Source organism: Sturnus vulgaris, chromosome 1 (genome assembly GCF_052056855.1).
Source record: "Sturnus vulgaris isolate bStuVul1 chromosome 1, bStuVul1.hap1, whole genome shotgun sequence".
Taxonomy (NCBI): Eukaryota; Metazoa; Chordata; class Aves; order Passeriformes; family Sturnidae; genus Sturnus; species Sturnus vulgaris.
The window spans coordinates 115,262,404-115,277,478 of record NC_142243.1 but is presented as its reverse complement, the minus strand read 5'-3'; the positions used below and the strand labels follow the sequence as shown (position 1 = coordinate 115,277,478).

Below are 15,075 nucleotides of genomic sequence, written 5' to 3'. Positions count from 1 at the left end.
CAAGAGCAAACCCAAACATAACCATCTATTTAAGTATTTGCTGCAAGTATATATGTATTCCCTATTCAAACTTACCAGTAAAAAATGGCATGCTCGGATGTAACATTTCAACCAATAAACACATTCCTAAGGGAAGATATGGCATGCTTTCCCCCCACTTATCACAGTCAAACACACCAGCTGCATCTGTTCAGGGCAGTTCATATCTCACTTAGCGCGACTTTTCATGGCCTGTGACATAAAAAGAAGGTACCTGGGCTCACTCTCTGTTCTTAGGAAGATCCACAACATTGCACAAGTCAGTGTTTCCTTCATGCCACACTGCTCTTAAGCATCCGTGGGTGATTTCAACACATATTGGCTTTTGACTCCAACAGAAAAGGGAGACAAGGGGAGAATTTAGAAAAGGAGAAAGATGGACAGAGTATTGATCCCTTTCTGTGCCCTCAAAAACCACACAGACAACTTGGGCCAGAGAGACTTAGCAAAAGGTATAGGTGTGTGTTTTATCACTCTGAAATCAACTGTAACATCCCTATGGATTTAAGGGGGTCAGGATTTCACTCACTCTGTTTTTTCCTGACAGTCTAGTGGTTTGCTAAATTAAATTTTAGTGGGGCTACTTGTTCCTTTTCTGGAATTTGGGGCAGCAGAAGACTTGGTGCTTTGATGTGCCAGCCCTCTACAGCTTCCATGTCAGCTCTGGTTCTTGGGGTCACACCTGCTCACCACCCCATGGCTGAACAGCACCTCAAAGCACCTCTTCTCCCCTGCCTTCCCTTCTGCTGCAAACACACAGGCACCCTCCAGCCATGCACCTCGCCTCCTCAGCAGCTCTGGAGGCCTGTGGTGGGTCGGCTCCACTGATCAGCTGGAGATTTTGTTTAGAAGGCTTCTTTATGCTGTTTATGCTGCTGTCAACACCACAAACCTAACACTGCCACCTCGTTGTTTACATACCTCCACTCCAGGACACCCTCTGCTAACAGTGCCCGGTGTGTGAGGGCGCAGCTTCTCTTCTTTATTTTTATAAGGTTTGTTAACCACATCGCTATAAGATATTCATTCAGATTTCACCCAAACAGACCTCTTGCTGTCAGCATTTAATTATGCTTGCATTCCTATGTAAATAGAGCATTAGCCAAAATAGAGCTTTTTATAGAAGATAAGGTCAGGCACATCTTTACAAGGAAAAGAAGCTTTGGAAGCTTCTGTACTTCTGACAAGAATAAATTTCTAAATGCAAGGGGGAAATGCATAGAATTGAGCATGCTCTGTTGGTGATAAATCACAGTATTGAAAGTAGTACTCTTTATATATCTTTATTTGGAGGCTTAAGAGTACATATTTAATGTGTGTTTATAAAATATGTCCTTGTAAGACTACAAAGTCTTTTCAGATTTCCATTGAAAAATACTGTGCACTTAAGATCACTCTCTTTAATGATTCACAGTTCAGAAAAGATTACAACCAAGTTTTTCTCCCAAGCTGGGTATCAAATTATTTGACAATCTTTTTCTCAGTTTGGCTCATGTATGTAAACATCTGGAGAAACATTATGTTCTAAGCTTAACCACAGATTTTATATCATAAGATAAGCATATATTATAAATAGTAATTTAAAGCTTAAAATACTGAAATCTCATAAATTCATAAAGGTCCCTAGTCTTCGAAGTATAAATGTCCATTAACTTTTCAAATACTTTTAGAAGAATAACACAATTATTTGAACAAAAATACCAGACCCCACTGTGTTTAGATTGATGGGAACTGCAGCAAGCCTCATACTATTTTTCCTCACCAACATGAGTCTTAACTCAATTGTCAAGTTTGCTGTCACCTCCAATCTAGATTCTTGTGAAAGGTCATGCAGATCTATTGCATTGGCTCAGCTTTTCTTGTACTGGGACATTGTGGTTAACTTCAGATCTCCAGCTAGCTTTCTCAGTAACCATACTGAGAGGTAGAACTGAAATCACATTGAACAGAGCTATTTCCATGATAGCAGCTTTTGAAGAACTTGTGCGAGTATCTGGGTGATAAGAAACTGCATCAGCCATTTTGGCTCTTTAGTCATATTCAATGCAGCTGAACAGAAAATAAGTACCAGTTAACCTGATGCTGCTCCAGAAATCTATATAGAACACAATTTAGTGTTCTCAAAATGAGACTTGACAAGTTATTTTCTTGTGGCAAATTGCCTCGACAATACAATTTTGATTTGTCCAAAGGTTCCTATGTTTCTAGCAGCGTCAGAAGTAAGTATCACAATAATTTAGGGGCCAATAGTTCATATGATTCACCCAAGTTCTTCTTTCTGAGACATCATTAGGAAATCAGAGCAGAATCTGGTTCACCATATTTTCACTTGCAAACCTTTAGGCACCCTAAAAATGCTTCATGAGGAAGACAATTAATGAAGCATTTGCAATTAACTTCTTTTATTGCTGAGTACCGCCCAGTACTGTGATGTAATTCACCTGTGCTGTTTGACCTAAAGGGGAATCTGGCAGTTGAAGCTGAGATGTTCTCACGATCTGCCCTATTACCTAACTTTACCTACTGCTTCATTAGAGAAGTGTAAAATGATTTACATATAAATATAAAATTGATTTTATACAAAGCACTCTGAACAAATGTCTTCCACTATATTATTAAAAAAAAAAAAAAAAGACATTTTATTTGGCTGGAAATGCTTTGATAAACAACAGGTCTCATTGACTACAGCATTGAAATGCTCTAATGAATTTTTAATATCTTTAGTTGTTTAACTGGATCTTATTAAAAAGAAGCTGAAAACACAGGAGCATGATGTTTCCTCCACTGGCACATTTAAGAAATTAGTAGAGGCATGCCAAGAAAATGTTCTGTTTTCAAAATTGAACTCAGGAGAAAAAATAAAAAGCATTTTGTCGTTGTTTCTAAAATTAAACTACTGCTGCTGATTTGAAATGTATATTACGCTTTCCTCAAACTGACTACACTTGGTTCTGTCCTTTACCTCCCTCCTGGTATAATATTGCATCTGAGGCTGGCTGACAGGTGGCAGAAATTGATCAAATTTGAAAACAAAGGTGAGAGATCTCTTGGAGCACAGACAATAGGAGGGAAATTCTGCTATTATAATCTATGTGCCATTTCCCCATTAAGTTAAAAACTTGATTTCCAAGACGCTGACGTGCTTCACTTCTATGGCACAGGCCTGCCAGCTGCAGAGATCCTCCCTCTCTGCTTAGTAACCCCGTACTCATCAACAAGATTGAACTGAGAAAGTTCACCTTACACCCTTTTGTCAGGTCCTTCATTTAATACTCATGTCCCCATGTCTGCTGCAGGTTTTAAATCTTACATGCAGTCCCGAGCCATAGGAACTCAAGCACAATGAGATGATAAATTATTATAGACTCCTCTAGCATTCTGCTGTTTTTCTGGTGACCAACCCGCTGTAAGCCCCCCAGCTTGCACGGAGGCTTTCTTTGCTGTAAGAGCTCATGTATTATCATCACCAACAGTACAATGGAGTTGGCTGCACAAGCAGTGGGAACCCAGTGCACCACTGGAGAGAAGAGCCTCTTGCAGAGCTTGCAGAGAAGGGATTGTGAGGAGTGTAACACAATGAGGCCCATGGAGCACTAATGCACGTAGGGCTTGCTGTGCCAGGGCTCCACTCAACAGGCTGCATCTCCTGGCAAAGTGACAGGGTAGGATTAGTGCTGATCAGAAAGGCAAGCTACTTGCTTAGTTACCTCATCTAAGGAGAGGAGTAATACAGCAGGGACAGGAAGAGTTTCAATGCCTGCAAGGACATGAGAACTGTTTCCACACTGAAAAAAAAAAAAAAAAATAGAGGTGCATCTTCCAGCAATTTTTCTGAGCACAGTGAAGAAGGTCCAAAAGTTCACTCGCCCATAGATTTCCCTGAATGAAAAATAACATGTAGAAAGTGGGTGTCTTCTTCCCAGAACACACTCCAGAGTGTTTGAGAATGTACCTCATCCTCCCGCACATTTGTTTGTTTTATCCATCTGTTATTGCCCCATATTTGATTATGAATTGAAAGCATTCTCCTGGAGCTGCACTCTCAGCTTTTCAAACTGAAGTGTTTGAATAAGGCTTGTCACTACAGGAAGGATAGAGGGCATCACATTCCCCAGCTGCCTCCCATCACCCTTTCCCCCTCCCTGCACCTCAGGGCCAGCAAGCAGCTTGGATGCAAAAGGGGAGAGCTCTAAGCAGCTGCTACCTCTTCCCTGTTTCTCCTGCTGAGCAGCTTCCATGCAGGAAAGTCGCTCTGTTGCTTGATTTCAAGTTGGAGGAGCCTGAGGGCAAACAGAATGGTTCATTGGGCTGTCTAAGCAGTGGCACATTAGTAGAGGATGGATTCCCCCCATCGTACACAGCCACAAAGGACAGGCATATGAGAGAGAGGTCATGTGGTTCCCCGATTCTCCCTGCCCCAGCCACAATGCCTGATTAAAGAAATTATCCTAATTTTTCCCAGATGAGCATCCCAAGGAAATGCACACAGTCTTACAAAGCATTTCTTCTGGAAGAGTCTGCAGAAATAGGATGTTCTGGCAGTACTCTAAAGTTGGGAAGTTCCCTGTCTTCCAGAGGACTTTCCCAGAAGGGGCATTTGATTTTTACTTCCTCTGCACTGACTGAACTGACACATGAAATAACCTACTGAAGTCTTGGGCTATGGAGGAGTTTCTTTGCTCCAGCCAAGTGTCCTGCAGACCAAGCTAAAACTCTTCAGCTAAGCCTATAGGAGATCTCTGTGACACTGTCAGAGTGTGATATCCATGGTACCCAGCAGAGTTGGGAGCATCCATATTGTTTGTGTACTGTTCTTGAGTGAGAAGAATACATATCTTTTAAATGTATAGCCTGTTTCTTAAGAAGTAGTTTTAGGTTTTTTCCTGAATTACTCCAATAAGCCATTTGCATTTGATAATTTAACTGATATGGGGGCTGTTTCAGGTAGCAAATTGGCTGCTTTGTTCTTTACAACATGAGTAAATTTATTTTAAAAACAAGTTTTCAACTTCAAAGCTTTATAAGCTGACACAAAACACAGCACACACACACCACCCATGCTTCGCATTTTAGCCATTTGCAGAGCCCAGAAGCGGTGTGCAGACGGCTGACAGTGAGGGGATTGAAAGAGCTTTTCTGTGTGGGCTCCTGCTGCAGCCAGATTAGATGAGGGAATTAGAGACAGGGTGCGGTTCCCACCTCGAATGCCTCTCCTGCAGTTCACAGACCTTCACGCTGCCTTATTAACACGCACTTCCCTCTCTCCTTCCAAACATGCAAACTGCACCCTCTCCCAGGTCCCTCCTTAGCTTAAGGGCGCTGGCATGTTCGCTGCTGACTTTCTGGAACCCAGGGATTTCCAATTATTTCCACATCCTCCTCCTGTTTCTCTTCTGGCTGTGGTGCCTTTGGGCTGCCTGCTTGACTTCCCACTCCACAGGTCTGCAAGACAAGGGCAGAAACGACAAAATTAAAAGAACAGAGTAATATTTGCACGGTAGAAGGGAAGAAGAACAAATATAAATCCCATGGGGCCAAATCTGTTTATTCTCTCTATCTTGCTCCTTTCTAAAAAGGCAGCCTTTGTGTCTCCTCAGGTTCTTATTAAGCTTCCCAGAACATCCAGCTTTGTCTCTCTCAGTTCTTGGGAAGCAAAGAGGAGTGTCTGCTCACAAAAGGCACAAAAGGCTGCGGTACAGGCAGCATGTTTTATTCGAGTATGTGGCACCACACTGCAGCAGATCTGAGAAACCTTGAACTTACTATTGCAACATTTTAATTTCTTGCATTAGATGACATCTTCCCGGAGCAAAAGTTGACCCCAATCTGATAAGCAGTTGTTGCAGAGCCTGCACCTAAGGCCTGTCCAGCACTCAGTCTATCATTTCCTCACAAAGATAGCAGCTTGGCCCATCACACAGCCCTGACATACTCCCTTGGCTTTTACAGTGCTTGTTTAACTGCTCTTCTATTTTGCTGTGTATCACAGACATTCCTCACTCCATTCCTTCCAGACTAGAAAGCTGGTGGCTGTGAGCAGCCTCCTCCAAGCCCTTCCCTGGCCAAAGCTACAAAGGGTCTCCACCCTCTTGCTTGCTGTGGCTACCACTACAAAAAAACCCCTTCACCCTGTTCCCAGGCCAAGTATTGCAGGGAGGGAAGGGGAAGGAAGGAAGGAAAAGGAGATAGCAAATGAACTTATTGTTCACAAGAAGGGTGGGGGAAACGTAGAGAAAAGCTGACCTGGGATGCAAAGCTCTTTTAGTTTTCTCCTCCTGTAAGGATGATTTCTGCTGTGTCACTCTTCCCCACTCTAATCCAACTTCTAACCCTAAAGGGAGGGTAAGAACTGTGCCTGTCTTTTGCAGAAGTCCTGGCTTTATGCTCTTCTCTAGGAGGTCAGTCAATCAGAGCAGCTGTCCACACTGGCCGAGCTGGGCATGTGGTGAAGGGCTAGGCTCAAGTTATCAATAGCACTGCAGGTTTCATATGTCTGTTAGATGGCCAGAGTAAGACAGACACCAAGCATTTATCTGGTTCATTACCCCTTTCATTTTCTGCATAATTCCCATTTTAAAATCTGTATGCACACATTTGCAGCCCCTAACAATAGCATGTTTGTGTGATTCCAGCTGACCAAACAACAGAAGTTATTTATAACTACAGATGACCGGACTCTGCTGTATTTTCATTTATGTAATTTTCCTTAGATCATCCATTGGAAGGGTCATACTTTCATGTTTCTCACACGCAGAGGCCCTGTAGGTTAGCACACAGGAGATGAACCTTGGCAGCCTGCACTGCTGGACTGCCTGAAGAATTCTCACTGCAGCTGCCTAAACCAAGAGCACACAGGGGCTGGGGGTGAGGTAGTTGTTCTCAGTGCCACACCAGGCAGCAGGTGGCTGAAATGGCAGGACCAATGATTCTCAGATATAAAGGTTTTTAAAACGACTACTCATTTGTGGGTTTTTCTTTTGTCAAAGCTCACTGGCATTCCAGAGGAACAGTCAGTGCCTGAGGAATTCCAAAATAAATGAGTGGAATATGGAGAAGTGGCATTAAGTAAACAGGATAAGTGACCATAAGGTGAAACCTCTTATTCTTAGATGGGAAACAGAGCCACAGCATGTCCATCCATGCTAACAGAGCATCATTTCCCATGCACATCAATGCACTAAATGAAAAAACACTTTTAATATTTTTAGATGCTTCTCTCAGTACAAACTTAAATGGGGACAGACTTGAATTTACTTTGGTAGTTAGGGCATCAAAGGCTACCTCTTTGAGGCCCTTCTACTGGCAATCTTTTCACATTATATGTAAGGCTTACAGTAGGTAAAGCACTTTCTATAGTCCCATCACCATGCAATACTATCCAAGCCCAATTAATTTAAACAAATATACTATAACAAAAAAAACTCCTACAATTTGCAAAATCCCTTGTTTCTATCTAGTAAATAGGGCAATTCTCCACAAGGCTTCTAGAAGAGGCAAGAGACACAAAGGGAACTGCTAAGTCCAAGGTCTCCTTTTAGGGTTGCACATCAAGATTCAGAGCAGCCAGATGAAGACAGCAGCATATTTTACAGTATACTGATGTATGAAATAGGCCTCATAGCTAATCCTAGCAGATACATACCCAGCCAGAGCATATCTATAAAATAAAGCCACAATATCTTTTCCTTAAAATAGAGTATTAAGGAACTTGGTGGTTAGAAATACACAATAAAACTCACAGATGGCAGTAAACAGGACAGAAATTAGTCATTGAGGTTTCATTCTTTTATGTTAAAGCACCATAGAAATTTTTAATTGGTCCAACCCAAAGAACAGAGATAAATGTATCCAAAGAAAAAGCAGGGGTCTTCTCTGGGGTCCTTAAATATTGACCTGCACTGAGGAGGCTGTGTCCATGCAACTGAATAGTGGTGCTGTTCTCTAATACAAAAACTTTTCCTACTTACTTAAGAGGGTTATCTTTCCCATTTGATTTTCTTCTTTATCTGTGGGAAATTTAGGCATTTGCTGAAGATTTCAGAAAAAGGAAGTCGCCTGGTATTGGGAATTCTGATATCACAGCCATGGAATGCCACACACTTATTAGCCAAGTGTTTCCATCCTTCTGTATACATGACTCCTTCCTCAAGCCAATAATTTTCATAACCTTTTGCCCTTTCCATGGCATCATAGCTATTTAGTAATATTTACTTTTTTTCCCATCTTGTAAAATATATGACACCATTGCCCTGCTGGTTCGTGACTGATCCCCACATAGATCAACTCAAACTCAACAAGTAGTTCACAGAGTTTGTGTTCCCATGTATGTTAGTCAATAACCCCTAATTTATCTAAAGAAAAAGACATCCAAATGATTAAGGAGGAGGTACCACAGCTTTTTCAAGCTTCTGTCTGGTGCCATCAGTCTCAAGCACCAGTCTCACAACTGAATTTACTGGAAGAGCTTTTATCTTTTGGAAACCAGTGCCTTCTGGGCTAATACAGAGAATATGTACTTTGCACTATACCCAACATAGGGTAGTAATTAGCAGCCAGTATAGCACTTCTGTTCAGCAAATAACCAGTTTATTACTAAGGACCTATTTGTAATATTACTATCTACTAAAATAAGGAATTATTGTAACTGCTACATGGTCTAGGCCAGATAAAGTTCCATTGTCATCCTTATGTCCACGTGCAAGAACCATGAACACCAGCTAAAGTGCCAATTTGTCAACAAGTTACACGCTTTCTTTAGAGAAGAGCAGGAAAGATCCAACTGCTGTACTTACATCAGAAAGAAGCCTGAAGTTGCTTTTAGCCTCATTTCCAATGTAAAATGGGTTGTGAATCATTTTTCTCAGCACATATATTAAAATGGATGAGTTTCCTAAGGGACATTCAATTAATCAACTTAGGTGGCTACACCTTCAGTAAGAGAAAACTCTGTTGCCTACTGACTATTCAGGAATCATCTTGTAGAGAATAGTGAAAATTTAAGAATATAGTTCATGATTTTGCATCCTGGAAAGTCTGTAATGAAAGAAAAACTGATTTGAAATATGCACACCTAATTTTTACTGAGTCCATGTCTGAAATAATATGTGCTTTAAAATGTTTATTTTGCCAGAAAACTCCAGGAATATAGACATCTAATATTGCAAATCAAAACAGAAGTGCCAGAAACCTGCCAAGTTCCACGTGGTGCCCCGTGGGTACCCCAGAAGCTTTGTGCTTTGCATCCTATCTCTTCAGCATGAGGTCATCTGTAATCTCTGCCTCTGAGAAAGATCCTTTCCTCTTCTGCCCCTAGCAGAATCATATAAGAATCTGAAGTACAAAAGCATAGTGTGTGAATAGAGTACATCAGAGTAGAACTATAATCTCTCTAATGTATTAGATTTTCAAACATATGAACGCTTTCTTACAAATCTTGCAGACTAAAAAAATTATAGAATGAAGTGTAATACTGACCCTCGGTCCTTCTTTTTCCCTTGAGCAGAAAAAGTAAAGAGACAGTCGTCTATGGGGAGGAAGCTGGACCTGCATTTTCCTCCAGGATGCTCACACTTCATGACACACTGCCTATGGTATTGCTGCTGGAGACATTCCTGGGAAGCCTGAAAGAACACAGCAAGTGTCTGGTAAAATATGCAGGGATCTCTGCAAGATTCAGGCCAAGCACTGAACATTTTCTTTCTGCAACTTTGCTGCCCTTTTTTGTAGTTTTATTGGTAAAAACTGTAGTCATTCTTCTCTGTGTGGTCAAAGAATGGAATCATAAAATCATAGAAACATTTAGATTTGAAATGACCTTTAAGATCATTGAGTCCAACCATTAACCCAGCACTGCCAAGTCCCCCACTAAAGCAACAGAGACTATTTAGGCTGCCCATCACATATGGGAAGCCTTGGGTAGGAAATCTGTCATACAGGTTTGTGTAGCACCTCTCCCTCAGCTCCAGATGTCGGAGGGGAAGCCATACAAGACAGAGTTACAAACCTCAGAAGTATGCTTGGTCTTGTCTATCCCTCATCCGCCACCAGTACTAACACTGCAGATCTGTCCAGTGTGGAAATGTGAGTTCAAAAGCCTTTCCACTCTCTCTGCTGACTTCAATACAGCTGCTAAGCTTATGCATGATATGTTTATGTTAAGGGTTTGGTGTAAACGGGGCTTGTTTTGCATAGCTGTCTGAAAACGTCCCATCCCCTCCTTTTCAAAAATGGGCAAAAGACCAAATATTTGTGTAAAGCTTTTAAAATCCTATAGTCTACAGAAGATGTTAAATCTACTACAGCAAAATTGAAAATTTGCAGAGAGCAGGCATTTTTTTCTGGTAGAATGTTACATTGTTAAAAATGCTGAGTGTTAAAAATGCTGAGTTTAAAAGCTTTCAGATAATCCTAATCACCAAACTACACTAAAAAGTAGTAAGGATAATTCTGCATGAATTCTGCACCTTCCAAATGGTTATAGATTCCTTTAAAGATTTGTCTAACAGAGGCAGCATAGTGTAAATTCTTAGTAAAAGTGAGGACTAGTAACAGCATTTCACATAGTGAAGGGTTTGTAATGTACCTCCTATTTATATTGGTCTCAGACTCATCAGGAGAAGAGAAAGAGCTTGTAATTTCTTGATGAAGTAATTTAGTGAATGGGGGGGGCAAAGAAAGTAATTTAATTACTGGCTTAAATAATTTATGTGACAGCCATGCAGTTCTTTTATCTTCTGTTAGGCAATGTGTTCATTTTTTTATGTCTAAAGCTTTAACACAGTGTGTCACAGTGCTAAACTCAGAATGTGTGGAAAGCCCAGGGTCTCTGTGACAGAGACTCAGACTGCAAATTAATTAATTCCTCTTTGCTGCTTGGAATTGGGACTGGTAGGCACAGCTTTTTCCAAGTTTGTTCCACCCTGAACTACACACATATATTTAAGACATTTTCCAGTGGGCAGTAGAGTATCACAGCAACCTTGCCCTGAACAGTACTGAGGAACTTGAGACAAGGTGGGGATTGGTGTGAGCTGGGCTCAGCACAACTCTCACATGCCTTTCTCTGGGCCAGTGAAAAGTCTGGTGAAGAGGGCCACATGCACAGCTCAATGAGACCTCATGAAAAGAATCTAGATCACGTAAGAAAATACCACAGGCTAATCCAAGGCCACAGCTGGCTGAAATCTCAGTTGGAATATCCCCATTAATGTCATTAGGAATATTCATCTCCAGCATCTGTGAATCTGGCTCTCTTTAGCTTCAAAACTTGCAGACCCCTCTGCAGAGACAATTAATACCCATTTAGGTAATTCTGGCCCATGATTACTCTTACTCTGAAGTACAGATTGCATTCAGGAGGTCTTGTTGAAAAATCAAAGAAGCAATCCAGTGTTATTACCTCTGTATTTATCTTCTAGGCAGGAAAAAATGAAGCATGCGACATCAGTGAACCAAGTCCCGTTACCTCTCAGAAAAGATTACATGGGAATTCAAATGTCCTGGTATAATTCACAGATTCCTGAGTTCACATGAACAGCAGCAGAAGAGGAAAATTGCTCCATATCCTGTAGAGAGGAAATGAAAGGTATCTGGAAGAGAAGAATGTGCTGTGTGGTGCGAAAATGCTGTTTTGATTCCTGATGCTAAACATCTGCCATATTTTTGTGTGGAATCACTTGACTTAGTGAAAGAATAGCATCTTCAGGATTGTGAAAAGTCTACTCCAGACTCGAGCTGTCTGAATTGGCAGCTGTGAGAACACCCACAGGAAGCATGGGACCCTGGAAGAAAAAGTGTAGGAGTACATCCTGTGGGGATAGATAAAAGTCAGAGCCGGGCTATGGGAACCTCTTCAGAACAAACATGCAAATACAGTTTCGCAAGTCAAAGTCCCAATTGTTTGTTTAGGGATTTTTCGATTATTTGTTGCTTTTATTTGGCTTTCACAGAACAGAAACAGAGAAAGGATCTCAGGGAAAAAAAAATGAAAGAAATCAAACCTTAGATGTTTTCTTTATTGTTTCGTGTGGGTTCACAGGCTCCGTGTGCACTGCCACAGCTTGCTTCGTTTGCCTTGTGATAGGAGATTGACATAATATACCTATTTCTGGTCTACTCAGTTTGATAGTTTGTCTGCACACACAGCCAATAAGAGCAATGCTAGGGAAGAGATGCCTGTAATTCCTCACTGTTGCCCTTTCATGGACAAATGCCTCCCCTCAACCATGTGAAACGTTACAGCTCATGAGGAAGTGTAACAATTGGAAACAATCAATTTCTTAATTATTAAGTGCTCCCAGACACCAAAATCAAATAACAATCAGTATCATGGATACAGACAGCTTCCCATGAATCCTGACAGGTGACTGAGAGATCCCCTGCCATAACATTCATGTCCTTGTGCTCCCATCATTGTGGTAATATGCTCATCTTTCTTCTACCTTTATGTGCCCTCCTTAATAAAGCTAGATGGATTTGGTTTTATCTTGCCTAGATGACATTTTCATTTAATATTTGTACAATATTTTTCTCAGTCTTTCAGGCAACTTTGTGCTGTTTGTACAAACAATACCCTGCAAAATCGATGCCCACAGATTGATTGCACATTGTGTCAATTAATATTTCCTTTTCTTTCTGAACATTCCTAATTCCTATATCACTGAAAAAGTTGAAAATGAGGTTTAAATTGGCTTTCTGCATACTCTCTATTATTTCTTGTGTGACATATGCTGTATGTTCTCTTGTTCTTTTTACTTCCCTGCATAAATACTCTTAATCCTTTAAATTTCTTCCTACAAGAAATATGTTCTATATAGTCCTCTGCTATTTTCACTACCTGCCTGGAGTTTGTTTCTACTTCTGCATCTGCCTGGCTTTTTTGGCATGGGGTTACTAAAACCAAATGAAATAATGAAAATGAGGACATGGCATATTAGATGCAACATGTAATACTCTCCATTTGATTGTCTACTTACTTCTAATGTGCAGCCGAACAAGTTCTTTTTTCTGTCTCACACCCAGAAGAGACATTGACTGTGTTGTTCATGGTAACTCCTTAAGCCTTCTTGTTTCCCAGGAAGTTACTACTACATTCAGAACACATTCATATGAAAAAATAACTTAAAGCATATTTTCATGTCCTTCTGTTGTTAGTTTCCTAAAAAAAAAGAAAATAAAAGAAAAAAAAAGAAACAAACAACCATCAGCTCAGTAGAAGTTTAAAGAAGTAAACATTTTACAAGTTATCATGCAGTCTAGAGAATTGGTGACCATCTCTCAAAGTGCCTTTTGATTCCCCAAATGCTGATGGGAAATATTCTGGAGGCACAAATAGACTGCAGATGTTGGAGAATACATCTTAGAATTCTGCTGAACATATTACCCTACTGGGAGGCTGTTTTGAGTCTCCAGGGACATTCCTCTGAGAGCCCAGCTGATTGTCTCATATTGAAACAACATGTCCAAGATACATTCCAAGTAAAAAAAATAGAACAGGGGTACTCTGACCAAATATAAATCATGGGGCTAAAGGGCAGTTTATCTTCCATCCTTCTACCATTTCTTTTCTCCCCCAATGAATATTCCCCCCAGGGAAACAGACCACTGGGTAAAGGACTGCCAAACATGACTCAGACATTAGGCACTGTCCCCAAGTGCTTCACAGATGGTGTCTGGATGGGAAACCCAGATCTTTCGGCACCATGAGCCTTGCTACTTTTTTTTCTACTCTTTATTTTTTTTTAAACTCACTGCAGCATTACTTCTGATCTCATGTCAAGCCCTCATAGCACTGTTGCCCCCCACAATGAATCCTGATCCTGACCTTGTAACAAGCAATGTCATTGGCACATAAAAAAGATAGGAGAGAAATCCTAGCAGACCTTGGGGAGTGGGAAAAACAAAGCTAAAATAAACACATTAATTAAAAGATTATTCTGTGTCCAATTGAAAAAAAATTAGTAAAACGTCTGCTGCAAAATACAGGCATATTTTGAAGCTACAGTGCATTAGCACAATTGCATAATTGTAGGTACTGTGAAAGAAAATGTTCTCTGCACAGATTTTATTGGTCTGTTTCTTTTTGTAGAATCCTGTTTGTTTCAGAAAAATCCTGTTCCTTTCAGTTTGCTTTATGTTTCCCCAAAGCTAGCACATCTTAGGATGCACATCTGGACCTGGGCAAGCCTGAAACCAATGGCATATTTCTGTGCTTCTCCAGTACTGTATGTTCACACTAGACAGCAGAAAAGTCCTCTGTGGGAGGAAAAAAAAAAACAATGCAGTTTTTCCTCCCTTGAAGACAAGCTCAAGAAATGCTCTGTAAAGCCTTATGGATTGTGCACAATGTATCCAGCTATCACAATCCCAAACAAAACTTATCATGGGAAATGTGAAATACCCCTTCCTCTCTGTCTCCCTCCCGTCTTGCACACACACACACACATACACAAACCCAGTTGCAAAGGCTAAAAGAACAGGAATTGCACAATGAGAAGAACCAGGTTCAGCAAGATTTTTTTTTCCTCCTTCCTCTCCTTTTGTTTTTAAGGTTTACCACCAGTATCATCCATAAGAAGCAAAAGAAGAATTGTTCTCTCCAACTGGAAGAGATAAATAGCTAGGTATTTTTGTGGGCTTGATTCTGTTCCAAAGGTTATGTAGCAATTCATTGAAGTTCTCCAATTTACACAAATTCAGCTGAATGGTAATTCTGTTTAAATCAATGGAGTTATTTTAGAATGTATAAAAAAGAAATGGAACGCAGACATTTTGTTTCGAAATTCAAATTAAAAGGTCCCAGAATTGAAAGCAGCAACTCTTATGACAGCTGATTTCTCTGTTTTTTAAGAAGGAGTGTCTGATAAAAGTTGATAGCACTATGCAGATGTCCCTGAGTCAGGGGTTTTACAAGCAGGAAAAGGGTCACAGACCATCATGGAATTCCTTGCTTGGAGACAGTCACTTCAGAGTTACACCTGGGAAGATGCACTTCTAAGCAGCCAGTTGTTGAACTGCTAAGGAACCGACAGCTTAAAT

At 40.6% G+C, this 15,075-nt stretch overlaps 1 long non-coding RNA gene across 2 annotated transcripts; it reads right to left on the bottom strand.

The window, feature by feature from the left end:
- Positions 1-1,288: 1,288 nt before the first annotated feature.
- Positions 1,289-13,288, bottom strand: LOC148225432 (uncharacterized). Of its 2 annotated transcripts, none has more exons than XR_015804091.1 (5): positions 13,014-13,288; positions 11,438-11,603; positions 9,514-9,659; positions 9,227-9,369; positions 1,289-5,481 (listed from the first exon to the last, which is right to left on the bottom strand). It is a non-coding gene; the product is annotated as an uncharacterized LOC148225432 (long non-coding RNA). The 2 variants fall into 2 exon arrangements; XR_015804083.1 differs by lacking the exon at positions 13,014-13,288 and adding an exon at positions 12,039-12,117.
- Between the last annotated feature and the right edge of the window lie 1,787 nt (positions 13,289-15,075).